The 16,931-nt window shown below is 40.8% G+C and overlaps 1 long non-coding RNA gene across 3 annotated transcripts in view; it reads left to right on the top strand.

Annotated features, from left to right (window-relative positions):
• Positions 1-2,009: 2,009 nt before the first annotated feature.
• Positions 2,010-16,931, top strand: part of LOC134347068 (uncharacterized) — a 62,361-nt gene continuing 47,439 nt past the window's right edge. For 2 of the 3 annotated variants that reach the window (XR_010018067.1, XR_010018068.1), the window contains exons 1-3: positions 2,010-2,092; positions 2,188-2,255; positions 4,118-4,228. This is a non-coding gene — a long non-coding RNA (uncharacterized LOC134347068). Of the gene's footprint in view, positions 2,093-2,187; positions 2,256-4,117; positions 4,311-16,931 lie in introns of those variants that run through there. The other variant, XR_010018066.1, reaches the window with a different exon arrangement.

The following is a 16,931-nucleotide window of genomic DNA, read 5'->3' as shown; positions in this document are numbered from 1 at the left end:
GTTTGATCAATCGCGGCACTGCCCTTGACCAGGCACTGGTTACCACTGGTCTTAACAGCTGTAGGGTTAAGCAAATTCGAGCCTGGGAAGCTGGTACTAGTGATGTAAGTGGTCCAATGCAAGGGAACACTTCAACCCTCCCAGGTTATTCTAATGGAGACTTGCGTACTTTTCAGCAGCAAGACCCTGTGTTAGGTGTCTTAAGGGACTTATGGGATCGGAAAAGAAAGCTGAGTGGCCAGGAGCGTAAAACTCTGCCTAAACCCGTTTTGTCTCTGTTAAGGTACTGGGACAGTATCAGGGAGCATAAAGGGTTACTGTATAGGGTAGTTGAGGATGAGAAGCTTGGGGAGTGTTACCAGCTTCTGGTAACTATCAGCTTGAGGAGCAAAGTGTTAAAGTATGACTCTATGGGCCATCAAGGTATAGAACGTACTCTGCAGTTGTTGAGAAGCCAATGTTTTTGGGTGGACATACATGAGGATGTAGCACGGTGGGTCAAAAATTGTCCACGTTGTGTACGAACTAAGATGCCGCAGCCTAGGATCCGTCCCCCCATGATGTCATTTCTGGCTGTAGGCCGCTTGAAGTTGTAGCGGTAGATTTCACTGTGTTGGAGCCGGCAAGTGACGGGCATGAGAATGTCTTAGTGGTCACAGACGTTTTCACTAAATTCACCCAAGCATTTCCGACTCGGGATCAAAAGGCGGATACCACAGCAAGAGTGCTCTTGAGGGAATGGTTCATGAAGTACGGTGTTCCTGAGGGATTGCACTCTGACCAGGGCTGTAATTTCGAAAGCGAGGTCATAATGGATCTTTGCAAACGATATGGGCTAAAGAAAAGCCATACCACACCTCATCATCCTGCTGGAAACGCGCAGTGCAGGCTTTTCAACAGGACAATGCATGATTTGTTGCATATGTTGTCTCCAGAAAAGAAGCGCAGATGGCCAGAACATCTACCCAAGTTGGTGTTTGCATATCATGCGATGCCTCACGCAGCCACCGGGCATTCACCTTACTGTCTGTTGTTTGGGGTGGATCCCTACTTGCCCATGGATGCTCTGCTGGGGCAAGAATGGACTGCAGACCAGAAACATGACTGGCTAGCTGTACACCAGAGCCAACTGAGGAATGTGCATGCCAGAGCAAAAGAATACTCTGAACAGAAGGCGGCAGAATGCATTGCCCGGCAGGAGGACAAAGTTTACTGTCCCAAAGTTGATGGGAATGCGCTGGTTTACCTGAGGAACAGATCATTAGGCCGTAATAAGATCCAGGATGCTTGGAACTCAACCGTCTACAGGGTGGTAGAGGTACTGGGCAACACGTACACTGTGGAACCTTGGGAGGGTGGGCCTAGCAAGAGGGTGAACAGGGTAGACATCAGGCCCTGTGAGAACCATCCCACTCCAGCTACCCAAAGGAGACTGCAAACTCCAGTATCTCAGGTCAGCTCCCCCCAGGGCATGAATCAGATTCTGAGGATTCAGAAAATGGTGTGATATTGGTAGAAAATATGTCAGAACAGGATGTACAGAGTCTTGACCCTAGCATAGACAGCATATCTTCCAAAAATACGACACCTTCTGGAACTGAGACTGGGGACCCAACGATGGCTAATGCAGGGGCAGAGGTCGGTAGCCCTCTTGTAGCAGCACCACACAGGAGTAAATGAGTAAATGCTGGACAGCACCCCAACCCACATCGCGAACCAAGGTCAGTCCTTGACGAGGTTTCCATAAGTCCAGCAGCAATGTCTGAGATACTGGCTGGTCTCAGTTCAGTTCTCTTCAGAGAAGCAGTTAAGGAGGTTAAAAGTACCCTTGCAGTGAGCGAGTAATCGAGGACGATTACTTGAATGCAGGGGAGAATGTAACCGGGTGATCGTCAGATCTTATTCATTATCATTAAAAGTGTATTTAGACATCCATCTGGGTAATGCTAGAATAGTTGTCTGTGCCTTTAAGGGAGACAGTGATGTCATTACGCACGCACGGGATAGTGGGGAGACCATTTTGTTTCTGCTGAAGACGCTGTTGGGGCGTTGGAATTGAGTTCCTCCCCGAGACTCGGCATGGTGAGGAAAGGTGAGCATTAATTGATGATATACATGTGAATTTGTTTATGTTTGTTGGCGAATCGAGAATATCGGTAATTTGACGTTTTCATGTGGATGCTTTAGATTTCCACGGGTGAAGAAATCGACGCTGGATAGCCTGACTTATGCAAAGTTCCTCACCAGCCAAGTAGGTCAGTCTTCCTGTAATTTAACTACCAGGGAATACCTCGTAAAAATTGTGCCAAAGTCTAACTTTATTGTATCAGGACTGATTGTGCATGTAACCGCGTAATGTGAAAGTTTAATCTCTGTTCAGAAGTTCAGCACGTGTGTACGTCTTAGATGAGATGCATTTGCTTACATTTTTGTTGCTATGTATAAGATGCAGGGTGGGTGGGATTCTAATATTGCCTGTATTGTGTTCCTTCAGAATTGCCACTACCGTATTAGTTCTGGTATTTTTATTCTGCATACGCAACTCTGTCCATACACAAGGGTGTGGATCGAAAGTTAAACTGAGATTGTAACGGCAAGATCTGCTTGTAAATTTGTTCGTTTTGTTTTGCGACCCTCTTCTGGCACTTAAACATCTAAAACAGATACAGGAATTAATACCTGAAAAAGTATTTGTTGTCCTGAGTGTGTATTTTTCCCCAGGCTACAAAATAAATTAGAATGTTTCTGCCCTGGGTTTGATGGGAATTCTGGGTGAGTAAATGAGAATCTGCCTGAAAATACAGCCAGAAAACAAGCTGCTTGTGGAACTCAGCACCTGTGGAGATAAAGTGGTAGTCGCCATTTTAGTTGAAGCACTGCAACAGAACTGAAAATTGGACAAACTAAAAACAAAAAACACTTATTGCGGGTTGTTTGCTCATCTAATTTTCCATTTAGTTTTTGATCATCTGTTGAATTTTACCCTTGTTACAGTGCTTCACCTTCAGGCATTAGAGACTGGTTGGAGGTCACAGAAATTTATCACAGAGTACACAGTACATTCATTCAATTCACCATCGAGATTTTTGTGGTGATGTAGGCATATACTTCCTGAAGTTCTTGTCTTCTTCTTGTTTTCATTCCTCTTCTTCTACAGTCCAAGATTAGTCTTTTTCATTCATGTTCTGTGGTTTGTTAAGTGTCTGAATAGTCTGAGTTAAACTCCGTAGACTGTAGGACAGGCGGTGGTTGATGGCATGGATGGGTGACTTTTTTGGGACGTTTACTGTCTTTCAGTTGATAATGCTTGGAGTCTGTGTTCTCCCATCCTGGAGACACTCATTCTCCATTTTTAGGGAACACTGGCCAGAGAATGGGTGGGGATATAACTTTTTTTCAAGGAGACTTTGAGAACATCCTTGAAGTGTTTACTCTGACCTTCTGGAAAACCCTTGCTGTGCCGGAACTCAGAGATCTTTCTTTAAGAATAAGATCATAGTTCTTTAGAAACCCCTCTCCTATTTCCTGAAAAGAAGTAGAATGTGTCTTTTAGCAGCAGGAATGCACTTTTGACTTTCAGACTGGCCAGAACTGATGAAGTCTGCAAAAATAACAACAGTAATTTAGCTCAGTTTTACAAAAAGGCAAAGAGATTTGATTTCAAAAAGTTTAAAGCTCAAAGCTGCCGTGAAGGTGAGTATTTCATGGGTGGTCCACTCAAAAAAACCTAATGCATTGCAAACTTAATACTTCCTTTGTTGGGCATCGGTCAAGAGCACTAAGCCCCTTGGACCTTGTCTTAAGCAAATAGTCATCAATCCTCTGTCAGTGGATACTGTCTAATGGCTGCATTCAAGCTGAACAATCTGGTGGTTCAGCTAACATCTCTCTTACATCTGAACATTTTTGATGTTGCCAAAACAACAGAGCATCCATTAGGATTAAGTGGCAATTGCTCACAAGATGGCATCAGTTGTGTTTATGTAAAGGAGATGGTGCAAATTGTGATACTACTGTGGCTGCAAGTGCATTGCAAGGAGAACCTTAAGAGGCACATGTAAAACATAGCTCCTTCTAAATTGTTGCAAAATAAACAGTATCATATGTCTCATTTCAGCAAAAAAAAAACACATGAGGCTCAATGATCACAAAATGCTGGAGAAGCTCAGGCAGGACCTATGGAAATGACATTTCGAGCTGAGACACTCCACCAGGATTGAAAAGGAAGGTGAAGAAGCCAAAAAACATATGAAGCTCAGTGATTATGATTTCCTTCTAATTTGTCCAGTTTTGTAACAACCTCAAAGATCTAATGCTTCAGTCTTAATTTCATAATCGTAAATTGAGGGTGATATGTATAACCTAAACCAATCATTGTCTTTTAATGTGCTCATTTATGTCAAGAGCCTAACGATCAGTTGTATTCATTTAAAAGTTTTAACATTAACACATCATATTATAACTATTAGAAGAAACACTCAGTGGTCACTTAATTAAACCATAAGACATAGGAGCAAACTGAGTCCATTTAGCCCATCGGGCCTGCATTGCCATTCCATTATGGCTGATATATTATCCCCCTCAACCACACTCTCCTGTCTTCACCCTGTAACCTTTGTTGTCCTGACTAATCAAGGATCTATCAACCTGGGTTTAAAATATACACAGAGACTTGGACTCCAAAGACTTCTGCGGCAATAAATTCCACAGATTTACTACCCTCTGGCTAAAGAATTCCATCCTCGTCTCTGTTCTAAATGGAAATCTTTCTATTTTGAGGCTGTGTCCTTTGATCCCAGGCTCTTCTACGAAAGGAAACAATCTCCACATCCCCTCCATCTAGACCTTTCAATATTCAATAGAATTCTATCAGATCCTCTGTCATTCCTCTAAAGTCTACATGCCCAATGCCATCAAACACTGCTCATACATTAACCCTTTTATTCCTGGAATAAATCTCTTCAACCCTCATCTAGACCCTGTCCAATGCCAGCACATCTTGTCTTAAATAGAGGGCCCAAAACTGCTCACAATACTCCAAGCGAGGTCTGAACAATGCTTTATAAAGCCTCAGCTTTGCATCCTTGCTCTTATATTCCAGTCCTCTCGAAATGAATGCTAACATTGGATTTTCCTTCCTTATCACCAACTCAACCTGTCAGTTAACTTTTAGAGAATCCTACGCGAGAGCCCATAGGTCCCCTTTTAAATTTTCTCCCTATTTGGAAAATAGTCTACCACTTTATTTTTTCTACTAAAATGCATGACCATACACTTCCCTACACTATATTCCATCTGTCACTTCTTTGCCCAATTTGTCCAGCTCCTTCTGCAGACTCCCTGCTTCCTTAACATTACCAGCCTCTCCACCTATCTTCATATTGTCTGCCAATATAGCCAGAAAGCCATCAATGCTATCATCCAAATCATTCACATATTACATGAAAAGAGATGGTTCCAACACTGACCCCTGCGAAATACCACTAGTCACCGGCAGCCAATCAGAAAAGGCTCCATTTATTCCCAATTTTGTCTCCTGCTAATCAGTACTTCTGTATCTTCTGTACATGCTAGTATCCTTCCTGTAATAAAATGGGCTCTTGTCTATTTTAGTAGCCTCATGCCCAGCACCTTGTAAAAGGCTCTCCGAAAATACAAGTATACGACACCCACTGACTCTCCTTTGTCTATCTTGCATGTTATTTCTTCAAAGAATTCCAACAGACTTGTCAGGTAAGATTTTCACTTAAAGAAACTATGCTTACTTTCACCTACTTTATCCTGAAACCTCATCCTTAGTAATGGATTCCAATATCTTCCCAACACTGAAGTCATGCTAATTAGCCTACAAGTTCCTTTCTTCTATCTTCCTCCTTTCTTATAGAGTGGAATGATATTTGAAATTTTCAATTCCTCCAGAACTATTCCAGAATCCAGTAATACTTGAACTTTCATTACCTATACCACAATCTTTTCAGCTACCTCTTTCAAACCCTGGGGTGTACTTCATCTGGTCTAGGTGACTTAATTACCTTCATATCTTTCAGCATTCCAAGCACCTTCTCTTTAGTAACAGCAACTACACTCAGTCTACCCCCTGACACTCTCAAATTTCTGCCATACTGCTAGTGTCTTCCACAGTGAAGTCTGATGCAAAATACTTATTTTCATCTGCCACTTCTTTGTCCCCCACTACTACCCCTCAAGTATCATTTTCCAGTAGTCCAAAATTCACTCTCACCTCTCTTTTACACTTTACATATCTGTAAAAAAGACTTCTGGATCCTCTTTTATATTATTGGCTAGATTACCTTAATATTTCATATTTTCTCCCCTTATGGCTTTTTAGTTGCTTTCTGTTGGTTTTTAAAGACCTCCCAATCTTGTAACTTTTCCCTAACCTTTGCTATATTATATGCCCTCTCATTTGCTTTTATGCTGTCTCTAACTTCCCTCATAAGCCACAGTTGTGTTACCCTCCCTTTAGAATACTTCTTCTTTGGGATGCATATATCCTGCACCTTCTGAATTGCTCCCAGATACACCTACCATTGCTGTTTTGCCACCATCCCTACTAGTGACCCCTTCCAATCACCTATGGTCAGCTCCTATCTTGTGCCACTGTAATTCCCTTTACTCCACTCTAATATGGATACATCTATGTTTAGCTTCTCCCTCTCAAACTGCAGGGTGAATTCTATCATATGATGATTACAGCCTCCTAAGGATTTTTTTAAACCTTAAACTGTCTAATAAAATCTGCTTCATTACACAACAGCAAATACAGCCTTTTCCTAGAAGATTCAACCACAAGCTGCTCTAAAAAGGCATCTCATGGGCATTCTACAAGTTCCCTCTCTTGGTATACAGTACCAACCTGATTTTCCCAATTTACTTGCATATTGAAATTTCCCCTATCGTAATATTACCCTTTTGACATGACTTTCTATCTCCCATTGTAATTTGTATCCTACATCCTAGTTACTGTTTGGAGGCCTGTATATAACTCTCATCAGAGCCTTTTTACCCTTTCTTATCTCTACCCACAAAGATTCTACATCTTCTGATCCTATGTCATCTCATTCTAAGGAATTGATTTCATTTTTTACCAACAGAGCCATGTTATCCCCTCTGTCCATCTGCCTTTCTTTTCCATACAACAAACTCTTAACTATGATCTTCTTTCTGCCACAACTCAATGATGCCCAGAATGTTACATCTGTCAATCTCTAACTGTGCAACAAAAAAAGATCTCCCTTATTCTGTATACTGCCTGCATTCAAACATAACACCTCAGTCCTGTTTTCATCATCCTTTTTGATTTTGCCCCCATTTTACACTTCAACTCATCCCACTGACTACAATTTTGCCCTGTCATCTGCCTGTCCTTCTTCACACTCTCACTACAAACTGCACCTACTTGCATATCCTCATCCTCAGCCCTATGAATTCAGTTCCCAGCTCCTGTCAAATGAGTATGAACCTCCCCAACAGCTCTAACATAAGAAAATATATAAGAAATAGGAGCAGGAGTAGGCCATCTGGCCCATCGAGACTGCTCCACTATTTAATAAAATCATGGCTGATCTGACCATGGACTCGCCTCCACCCACATGCCTTTTCCCCATAACCCTTAATTCCCCAACTATGCAAAAATCTATCCAACCTTGTCTTAAATATATTCACTGAGGTAACCTCCACTGCTTCATTGGGCAGAAAATTCTACAGATTCACCACTCTCTGAGAAAAATAGTTCCTCCTCATCTCTGTCCTAAGTCTACTCCCCCTAAATCTGGCAAACATGTCTGCAAGAATATTGGTCCCCTCAGATTCAGGAGTAACACATTATTTTGGATAGGTCATACTTTCCCCAGAAGCGATCCCAATGATCCAAAAATTTGAAACCCTGTACCAATTCTTCAGCACACATTCATCTGTCGTATTATCCTATTCTTTCCCTCAATGGCACATGGCACAGGCAGCAATTCAAAGATTACTAGCCTTGAAGTCCTGCTTTCTAGCTTTATGCCTAGCTCCCAATATTTTCTCTTCAGGATTCCTCCCTTTTCCTCTCTATGTTGTTGGTACCAAGATATATCATGATGTCTGGCTGCTCACCCTATCTCCTTAGAATGCCATGGACAACATGAGACATCCCTGATTCTAGCACCTGGGAGGCTACATTCCATCCAGTTGTCTCTTGCATATCCACAGAATCTTCCATTTGGTCCTCTAAATTTGGAATCCTCTAACACTACTTCACCTGTCTTCTCCCCGCTTCTCTTCTAAGCCACAGAGCCGGACTCAGTGCCAGATAGCCAGTCACTGCAGTTGTCCCCTCAATAATATCCAAAGTGATATACTTCTTACGAGGGGAATGGCCACGGGGTACCCTATGCTATTCCCTTTTCTTCTCTTGACAGTTACCCAGACACCTGCCTCCCTGCAAATTAGGGGTGACTCCTTCCCTGTAGCTCCTATCTATCACCTCCTCATTCTGCTGTATGTGCTGAAGGTCATTAAGCTTCAGCTCCAGTTGCTTAACATGGTCTCTAAGGAGCTGCAACTCGATGCACTTAATGCAGATATAGTTATCCAGGAGACAGAAGGTCTCACAGACTTCCCAAATCTTACACAAAGAACATACCACGAACTCTGTACACATTCTCTGCACTAATAGACAGAAAAAGATAGAAAAAACTTACTAGAAACTTTCCAAAAGCCTTCACCTGTTCTCGCCCAAACCTGTTGAGCCAAAGCCTGTAACTCTAACAATGCTCACTCCAAAAATGGTTGCACCTCCTATAGCTATTAAAGTGGGCACTCAGTGTACACTATAGCCCATCCACTTCAAGGTTCGACATGTTGTGCATTCAGAGATGCTCTTCTGCACACCATTGTTGTAATGCACAGCTGTTTGAATTGTTGTTGCCTTCCTGTCAAATTGGCCATTCTCCTCAGTCCTCTCTCATTAACAAGGTGTTTATTGCCCACAGAACTGCTGTTCAATGGATGTTTTTGGGGGGGTTTTTTGCACCATTCTCTATAAGCTCTAGAGATTGTTGTATCTGAAAATCCTAGGAGATCATCAGATTCTGAGATACTCAAACCAACCCGTCTGGCACAAACAAGCATTCCACAGTCAAACTCACTTAGATCACATTTTTCCCTTGATGTTTAGTCTCAACAACTGAACCTCTTGAATTCTACATACTTTGATGCATTGAGTTCCTGCTTGATGATTGCCTGATTAGATCTTTGCATTTACGAGCAGGTGTACAGGTAAAGTGGCCACTGAGTGTACTATATGTTCAGGTTTAATTGATCAAAGGTGTTAATTTTTGACCTTTGATTAACATCTCCATTGCCCTGTAGCTTTATTATGTACAATCAGTTAGAAATAACTCCACAGAAGTAACAGTGTGCCTTGTAAACTTTTGGGAATTCTGGAGATAATATCTCTTCTAATAAACAAACAAATCCAATAGATATAGCTTATTCTTTATACATCAATCAATATAATTTCATTTCTGAGAAATTTATTGAATATTTTGCTGCTTGTAATTATTAACAAACTATCTGGCTGAATTGAAGACTTTCCCGTTAAAACAAGAAAAGCAGATGAGAATGCAGGTTCTATTATGTTGTTATAAACAATAGTCACAACTTCAACTTTCCCTCCCATTTAACAACTATCTCTTCAGATTTGCTGTTCTCTCAGTTGCAACAGTGTCTTGCAAAAATTTCAACAGTGTGTAAAAAGTATGTAAATAGAGTACAGACTTTCAGCTTGTCATTTCTCATTAACATTCATTTGTACACTCTGCAATAGACTGCAAGGTTAGGAACTCACTAACCACATTACAAGCAGTGATTTCCCCTTTGTTACCCTGTAGAAACAGTTGACAAGAAGCAGATTGCATTGTAGTCCTTGAAAATAATACCAATAATTACATAAACAGCTAGGAAAGAGGCAATTTGGCCCAAACTATATCATTATGTTAAAAGCTTTCTCCCAGACTTTCTCATTGAATTCTCAACAGCAAATAAATTAGTAAATTGGTAAACTGTGGAGATTCGGCATGAAATCTAAAACATTGACAAACTTCTATAGACGTGTAGTGGACAGTGTATTGACTGGTTGCGTCATAGCCTGATATGGAAACACTAGGCTCATGAGTGGAAAATCTTACAAAAAGTAGTGCATAGGGCCCAGTCTATCAGGGTTAAAGCCTTCCCAATTACTGAGCACATCTACATGAAATGCTGTTGCAGGAAAGCAGCATCCATCACCAGGTACCCCCAACACCCAGGACATGCTCTCTACTCCCTGCTGCCAAAGGAAGAAAGTATAGGAGCCTCAGGACTCACCACCAGGTTCAGGAACAGTTACAACCCTTCAACCATCAGGCTCTTGAACCAAAGAGGATAACTTCCCTCAACTTCACCTGCCCCATCATTGAATTGTTCCCACTTTCAAGGATTCACTTTCAAGGATTCTTCATCTCATGTTCTCCATATTTATTGCTTATTTATTTATTTATTATTATTACTTTCTTATTGTATTTGCACAGTTTGTTCTCTTTTGCACACTGATATGACACCCTAGTTTGGCGGTCTTTTATTGATTCAGTTATGGCTATTATTCTATAGATTTATTGAGTATGCCCACAAGAAAATGAATCTCAGGGTTGTATATGGCGACATATATGTACTTTGTTAATAACTTTACTTTGAATTTTGATTTATTTTGAAATTGGTTTATTGAGAGGACATTTCCCATGGTGAGGGGGGTGTCCAACACTAGAGGACACAGACTCAGAATAGGGGGGCATCCTTTTAGTATGCAAATGATGAGGAATTTCATTAGCTAGAGAGTGGTGAACCTGTGGAATTCATTCCCACAAGTGGCTTTGGAGGCCAAGCCATTGGGTATATTTAAGGCAGAGATTGGTAGATTCTTGATTAGTCAGGGCCTGAAGGGATACGGGGGAAAAAGGCAGGAGATTGGCACTGAGAGGGAAAATGGATCAGCCCTGATGAAATGATGGAGCAGACCTGATGGGCTGAATGGCCTAATTCTGCTCATGTATATTATGGTCTTACGGTCTTATGTACGGAAGTGTGGTGAAAAGCTTTGTCTTGCATGCTATCCTTGCAGATAATTTCATCAATCAATATACTGAGGTAGTACAGTGGAAAAGTATTATCAGAGTGCAAAATAAAGTATTACAGTTACAGAAAGAGTGCAGTGTAGGCAAGCAATAAGGTATAAGGACATGATAAGTTAGGCTGCGTCCACACTACGCCAGATAATTTTGAAAACGAAGCTTTTTCTCTTCATTTTGACCCTCTGTCCACATTGAAACGGCATTTTCATCCCCCGAAAATGGAGCTTTTCTAAAACACTCTCCAGAGTGTGTAAATTTGAAAACAATTGTTGCGCGCTGTAGTATGGACGGGGTAAACAGAGAGATTTAAAAACGCTGTCATGACAACACCACAACAATGCTTTTCCTGCTTCTGCTTGGTACTGCGCAAGCACTGGCGGACAGCTGTTATAACGCGCAGTCGGTGTGAATGGCGTGAGAGTTAAAATGTAAAGTGAGCTTTTTGACTATATAAAAACGCTGTCATGACGTGCCGGAACAGATGGCCGCAGCGCGGCATTTCATTGTTTTCTTGAACGCAACCCCCCACACAACCTAGCAATTTCAGAACAGATGGCAACGAGACTGAAGCCAGAAGAGTTAGAAATGTACTCACCAAATACTTTGACCCATAGCTTACTGAATAAATAAGTATACTCACTTTGCCCGGTTTTCTGTCCTTGCTTGTATGAAGGTGGTTTACCTATTTACGCAAGTACTTCTCTGACAATAGATGTGTAACAGCCGAATGTAACATTGTATGGAAATACAAGATAACACTGATGCAGACATGTCGTATACATTTAACAAGATGCTTTATTAATGCAACAGAGTTAGTCAGTTTTTCAATGTTCGTCGTCAGCGGGTCATACTGTCTGTGAACTCCCTGTCAGTTGCCTCCATACGCTCCAGTAATTGTTGTTTTTTAATTTTAAGATCTCCTGCACAAGAGCCAACAGCAATTCCTTTAAAGTGTTTCTAGTCTGTAACTGGACAAACGCGCGCCAAGTATACCGTTTCCTCTTTGCTTGTTTTCTGTGTGTCCTGCGCATGCCCAGTAGGAGGAGATTCACCCAAATATCCGTCTAATGTGGACAGAGATATTTTGAAAAACGCTTGGTGTGGACGCCTATCGTTTTTACTCGAAACCGACATTTTCAAAATTATCCTGTCTAACAGAGAAGATTTATTAGAATGTTACCTGGGTTTCATCACCTAAGTTACAGAGAAAGGTTGAACAAGTTGGGTCTTTATTCTTTGGAACGTAGAAGGTTGAGGGGGGACTTGATAGCGGTATTTAAAATTATGAGGGGGATAGATAGAGTTGACGTGGATAGGCTTTTTCCATTGAGCGTGGGGGAGATTCAAACAAGAGGACATGAGTTGAGAGTTAAAGGGCAAAAGTTTAGGGGTAATATGAGGGGGAACTTCTTTACTCGGAGAGTGGTAGCTGTGTGGAACGAGCTTCCACCAGAAGTGGTTGAGGCAGGTTCGATGTTGTCATTTAAAGTTAAATTGGACATCTATATGAACAGGAAAGGAATGGAGGGTTATGAGCTGAGTGCAGGTCGGTGGGACTAGGTGAGAGTAAGAGTTTGGCACAGACTAGAAGGGCCGAGATGGCCTGTTTCCGTGCTGTAATTGTTTTATGGTTATATATAGTGTGGACGTAGCCTTCGATTGAGGTCAAATGTCCATCTTATACAAAAGATGCATAGAAGGGTTTTATAATAGCAAGATAGAAGCTGTTCTTGAGCTCTAGTTCTTAACACCTCATACCTATTCAGCATCCATTGAAAGTAATTATAGTGTTTACACAATCACTTTTTGTGGTAACATATTTTACATTCGCTTGCTGGCTGGATAAACTACTTATTTTGAATTTCCGTTATGATTTCCTTTGGCTTTGCTCCACGGCACAGGCTGCAGCTCCATCTGTCTAGTCTAACATCATTCATAATCATTACGATATTTAAAATATCATCTCTTTGCCTTTTCTTTCAAACTGAAAATAACTCCACCCTGTTTGGTTTTTCTTAAGAAACACAACTTTTTATTTCTGGTGTAATGGTTATGAATCTTATCTGCACCTGCTGCAGTATTCTTATCTCCTTTAGCTAGTATGACACATTTCCAGATCGCCTATTAAAAATGGAGGCATGGGAGGCTGAAAATGCTGGAAATCCAGAGCAACACACATAGATACAGGAGGAACTCGGCAGGTCAGGTATAATTGATGCAGGGAAATGGACACTCAGATTTTTGGATAGAAACCATTCATGTGATCTGGATTAAATTGATAATGGTGAAGGACCACATGATTAATATTAAAGGTGGATTCCCTGCCTTGCAAAGGGTATCTTCATAAAGAGGAGCAAAAGGTTTAGTGTTAGATCTTGACCTGATGTTGTCCAGAAGTTTCTTTGGAAGTCAAGTTTGTGGTGAAAATCTGATGATTAAAGCTGTTCCATCCGATGTTCATCATAGTACAGGTCAGACAGGACCAGTCTGTTCCTGCAATCAAAGCATTAACAAAAGGACTTGAACATGTGCTTTCCTTTTATACTGAAAACTGGTCTGAACCAGTTTTGACAAGAAACTTGTGAACATGTACTGAGTGAGTCACTCTTCAGCCTTGCAGGCAAAGAATGTACAGAAGTGCAGAACTAAATATACTAAAGGTTGCTACAAGTTTACAGACAAACAGATTAATAACTAAACATATAAGGATACATTAAAAAAAGTAAAGTTACAAGGAAAAACAATAAAAGGAACAATCTGGGCCCAAATCCAACATTAGTATGATAGGGAAAGCAAAAGATAACAATAAATTGCAAAATAATCACCACATCAGTGTATTTTAATACAATAGTTCATATTTCAAGTTTATTGTCATTCAATCATGCATGAATAGAGCTAAACAAAACAATGTTACTCTGGGGCCAAGGTGCAGAACACAGTATCAACATTCACACTCTGCTCAAAGCACATATAGCACATATAACACATATAACATATCAGTAAAATACAGTCACACAAAAATATATAGTCCAAGACTCTTGAGTACATGAATGTTGCAGAATTCTGCAAACACAAAACAGCTTGTCTTCTGCTGAGTGAACACTAGGGGCAGCACTGACTCCAGCTTGGATGCCATGCCAATCCGCCTGCAGTGGAGCGCACTGACTCTGACACCTCTCTACTGGGAGGCTGTAAACAGGTGACACCACGGCTTGAGTCTTAGTCCGCACTACGATCAAGGCCACGCAGCACCCCCCAATTACCCGCCAGTAAATCAGTGAATCGGACTTGCAGCATTCCACATTAATAATGTCCGACAAGGTCTTGCGATCTTAGGCTGTGTAGCTCCTCTGCACATTGATGCCTTCAATACCTCTCTGACACATGCAGCAGCACAATCCACACCAAGTCCAGCTCCTTCACTTTCTCTGCCAACAAGCAACTCACTGATGCGATAGACCTGCAGTACTTTAAGTTCTTACTGTCCAGAAGGGTCTTGTGATCATGAAAAAAAAGATTTAAAAAGACATTAACACTTTTGTTTGACCCCATAGAAGCCGCTATGATCAAACACACCACCATCTCTCCAGATGGATAGGGATCTGATTGAGAATAATTACTATCAGATTTCATGGAAGAGGCAAAGATTTTAATGACCTTTAGTGAACTATCAGCATTTCAAAGCTACTCGCCTCAAACAGACACTCGATGATAGGCAATGAGGGTTGCTTAAATCTGAATATGAGAAGCACAAAATTCATGAAGATTTAAAGAAGTTCAGATTTCTGGTATGGTATGAGAAAAGGTCAGCCAAACCTCAGAAATTTCCCCATTTATTTACACAAGCAGGAAGTCCAGCAGTGAAATCACCCAAGAGTAAAAAGTCTCAGAAAATATATTATTCTTCATAAAGTAACTTAACTATTCAATGTAAATCTTACAAATATCAATTGCATTACTTGGTCCTGGCTATTTGAATTCCACAAATTTTCCATCAAACCTTTAATCATCTTGTTTAAATTTTCCAACGGGATGAGATTCCCTCCTGGGGTAGATTGAATTGTTATCCACAGTAATTTCTCCAAAGGTCTCATTGTACTATTTCAACAAGTGTCAGCCATCAGCATTGTTTCAGAAGAGAGTTTTCATTGGGCAAGGACTTAAAGGCCTATAATGGCTTAAAATTTGCATCTTTGTTATTGACAAACTAAAACCATGATTGAAAGTAAGTGCCTGGAAGGTGGAGCCCCCAGAATACTTTGTTGTTACTGAAGGGATTGGGAGTTAATCTCAGCAGCAATGGAGGGATCACTGCACAGGATCAGAAAAAGATGCAGGAGGTTTAAAACTCAGCCAGCTCCATCACAGGCACGAGCCTTCCTGGCATCAAAGACACCTTCAAAAGACAATGCCTCAAAAAAGTGGTGTCCATCATGAAGGACCTTCATCACCTACGACATGCTCTCTTCTCTTTTCTACCATTAAGGAGGAGGTACAGGAGCCTGAAGACACACGCTCAGAAGTTTCTGGAGCTCCTTCCCCTCAACCAGCAGATTTCTGAACGGACAATGAACCCATGTATACTCCCCTCCTTTACGTTTTTTTCTTTATTTTGCTCTCTTCTTTGCACCCCTTATTTAACTGAAATGTTGTTATATATATTTCCTACTTTAATTTATAGCTTGTTAATTATTATGTATTGCAAAGTATTGCTGCTGCATAGCAACAGATTTCACTGCATGTGCCAGTGATATTAAACCTGATTTGATTCAGATTCTGGCAGTATATCTAGTACATATTAGCATCCCATACTAGTGGACAATATGAGACACTGTGAATGTGCATGTGTGTATGAGTAGACATAATGGAACTGGTAGTGTCAAATGACAGATAACAGATGCTCCTATCCTACATTTTGCTGCTAAGATTCCTACCTGGCTTTTTGGAGATCTTTCAGGACAGAAGGAAATAAACAGATACTTAAACTTTTTAAACAGGTTCTTGATCAGCCCACCCTAACACATGAGAGGGTACAAGAAGTTTACATGCATGTAGAAGACTAATAATAATCTCTTGCAATTGGTTGTACATTCGGGGCCAATAATTTTAAGGAAAGTTGAAGGTTAAGTTTAATTTTCTTTTGACTCTAGTGATGGTGCTGAATATTGACTGTTCCTCTAGCCATTTGCACTTTCCACCTTGAGGCAATGCATTAACATTGGGATGGAATGATTAAAACCAATGATTTTTTGTGAGGTTATCGGTTTCCCCATAGACCCCTGCAGCGCTTTGGTTTTGCATAGTCTGTGTTGGGTTGATTACCCACAGTTTTCCTGAGTCACTGTACTGCAATGGTTATCATGTACAAGCTTTGCAATTTTGGTCTTGTCTCACTGTGATGGGGAATATTAAACTCCAGCCAGAAACTTAATTTTCAAGGTATATATTCCATTTCTGCACGTGACCATTCAGAAGATTGATGCTGCATATACTAGTTGACAAGGACTAAACACAGTTTTGAAATATTTTTCAACATATTTGGATAGTGAGGAGGAGGAAGAGAAGAAGTCAGAGAGTCACCTTGAAGTAAAATAAACGAAAACTGAAGATAGATACAGATTCTGGAGAAAACTTAATGGGCAGAACTTCTCCATCATTTGACAGGTTGTGAAAAGGGACATGGAAGTTCATTAAGACAGGGTATTTTTGTCTGCTCTGATGCTTCCTCTCGCTTTCATTTATAAAATCTAGTTTGATGGA

This window comes from Mobula hypostoma, chromosome 5 (genome assembly GCF_963921235.1).
Source record: "Mobula hypostoma chromosome 5, sMobHyp1.1, whole genome shotgun sequence".
Classification (NCBI taxonomy): Eukaryota; Metazoa; Chordata; class Chondrichthyes; order Myliobatiformes; family Myliobatidae; genus Mobula; species Mobula hypostoma.
The sequence above is the reverse complement of the archived record's forward strand: the minus strand, read 5'-3'. Positions and strand labels throughout refer to the sequence as shown.